At 45.1% G+C, this 2,643-nt stretch overlaps 1 pseudogene across 1 annotated transcript; it reads right to left on the reverse strand.

The window, feature by feature from the left end:
• Positions 1-585: 585 nt before the first annotated feature.
• On the reverse strand, positions 586-1,347 carry LOC308382083 (cholesterol 25-hydroxylase-like protein; annotated as a pseudogene). Its single transcript has one exon. The product of its transcript is annotated as a cholesterol 25-hydroxylase-like protein (transcript).
• Between the last annotated feature and the right edge of the window lie 1,296 nt (positions 1,348-2,643).

Genomic DNA, 2,643 nt, shown 5'->3' on the forward strand with positions numbered 1-2,643 from the left:
TACCTGAGACTGGATTCATTTTTATCATGGTCTCTCTCTTTCTCTCTCTGATGTTTGACACGACAGATACACATTTTATTGCCCTCAGGGGCTTATTTATGATTAAACCAGTCCTAATGTTAACTCTAATCGCTAACCACTACTATATCCATAATTGGTTGTGGCCTATATGGAGGTGTTGGGTACTCAGGCATATGAGTTGTTTATCACTAAGCAGATGCAATGTGGGTAATCATGATTGACATAATAGGTTGTAGGTAGCAAGTGCTTCAGTCTTATTTTGTTTTATAGTGTATCTACTTGGACACAATTGAAATTGTTACACATGTACCTCCCAGGACACTGATTTAACACTGAGAATATAATGCCACTATAAACTAAACTGCCAGGTGAACTAGGCAAGAGCTGTCTGCAATAAGGAATGTCATGGCCACATCCTTATCATCTATTTTGAATAAATAGAAGATTTGGTTAGAATTGGTGTTCTCTGCTCATAGAATTTATAGTTGTGCCAGCACTTTGTAGTTCCTTTTAATATAAAAGAATAAATGTCACAGGGGCCAGTCATGCCCACGAGTGCCCTTCTTAATCCTCATGCAGAGTCCCAAAAAGTCTGTCCCAGTGTGTGAAATACGGGGCCTAGTTGGACTTAAACTTGAGGTGATGGAGGTCATGATGGGTTGCTCCTCCAAAAAGTCCAAACGGCACCAGTCTGTGGATGGCCCAGGGGAAGTCGTATCCGCAGTGGTCCTCCACAGACAGCCTGATGTTGAGCACGAAGAACCGCAGCTCAGTGAGCGGGTGGCAGCCCAGGAGCAGAGGGTTGATGGCGGCGAAGAAGCCCAGTGAGAGCGTCTCCCAGACGCCCGAGTACTCCGTGCTCAGCACGAACGTAGAGGTGTACTTGTGATGCACCTTGTGGAACGTCCGGTACAGCCAGGGCACCTTGTGGTGCAGCATGTGCCACACAATGTACTGAAAATCAAACAGCAGGAGACAGGCCAGCAGGTCATGTGCCACCTTCATCAGGTGCGGAACCTCTGCCGGTAAGCTCAAACTCCTCCAGTACCAGTGCAGCACCGTTAGCGGGAAGATGAACATCACATGGGTATAGAGCGAGTGGACCAGGCATCTCTACATCACCTCCCAAGGCACATGGCTCCTCTGCTGGATCTTGTAGCAGCGGATAAGCTCCACGTGCGGTGACAGGAGGTCCAGGGCCAGGTAGGGCAGGCAGAAGAGCAGGTAGGTGCCCAGGGAGAAGAGCACGGGGAAGAAGGGGGAGCTGAGCCAGGCATCGTGCGCCAGGAGCCAGTCCCAGACGCTCTGTAGTAGCAGTGCAAACATGTCTCTTCAGGTCTGTGTGCGAGACGATTATGCTGCTAACTCTTGGGGAGCCAGAGTAGTGCTCTGGCAGTGACTGGGGGTTTCCTGGGAATTTTAGAAGCTATTGAGTTTGTGTGTGTGTGTGTGTGTGTGCGCGCGGACACGTGTGTGTGTGTGGGCATGTGTGTGTGGGCGTGAGTGTGTATGTCAGCTGGTGGATTTGACAGAAAGATAGAGAACAAAAAGAGAGATTAGATAGACATATTTTGGCACAGGATAGATGTTTAGATCTTAACTATGTAAAAGCCACACAAAAAACAAGGGTTCATATGAATGAACTTTTGCAAGGAATTCAAATTGAATCCAATATGAAACCCAAGCTGATAAGAAAAGAAAACGAAACCAAAATGAGAGAGGAGGATAGTGGGAAGAGATTGACGTAGAGATGGTCACAGAGGCCAAGCTGAGAAAGGGCGAGAAGAGAAAGAGGTTTTACACATTCAGATATTTTACTGTGCATTTTACTGAAAAAAATAAGAGGATGCCACAGTATGCCCCTCATACACCTAAAACACTGACAACCTGCCCCTCATATAGCCCAATACACTGTCATCTCCTCTACAACACCCCCTTAATTGGTCTGAAGGTAATTAGAGAGGTCCTCTGTGCCATCTCTAACCATGTGACCCATAGACCCAAGGAAGCATCTGCCATCAAAGGAATGAGTCATCTACTGTGTTTAGAGAACACAACCAATGGGAGGATTACAAGCATTTGCTACAAAAGAAAAGCAAAATATTATACTGTCTGCTCGTAGAAAAATGATCCACATTGGTCTGAAGGAAATTAGAGAGTTCTGTTATAACTCCAACTTAGTGACCTTTAAACACAGAAGTGTCTAATGAATGAACAAATGACCAAGATCGGACAAATTGACAGGCTCTCTGATAACTGACTGACAATATCTTACCTTGTGACTGTAATATACAAGTTGCCCGACCAGACAAAAGGTTTACAGTCACCCGCTGTAAATACACAGTGGAACAAATTCAAGAGTCAAAGCATGAATGAAAGAATGACAGTGTAAATAAAAGAATGAACTCAGTAACCTACAGAAGAATTGGGAAAGCAGCTGATAAAACTGCTTAATATTTTCCAAGAAATCACATAGAGAACTGGATGAGAGGTATGGTCATGTGATGGGTTTAGGGATGTCTGTGGTGGAAGAATATACAACTAATGGTCGTCTAAGACAGGGGTTTTCAACCAGGGGTCCGTACTGCACATATTTAAGTGTTATAGGCAGAATACCTGTGC

The sequence above is a fragment of the Sprattus sprattus genome (genome assembly GCF_963457725.1).
Source record: "Sprattus sprattus genome assembly, chromosome: 20".
Taxonomy (NCBI): Eukaryota; Metazoa; Chordata; class Actinopteri; order Clupeiformes; family Clupeidae; genus Sprattus; species Sprattus sprattus.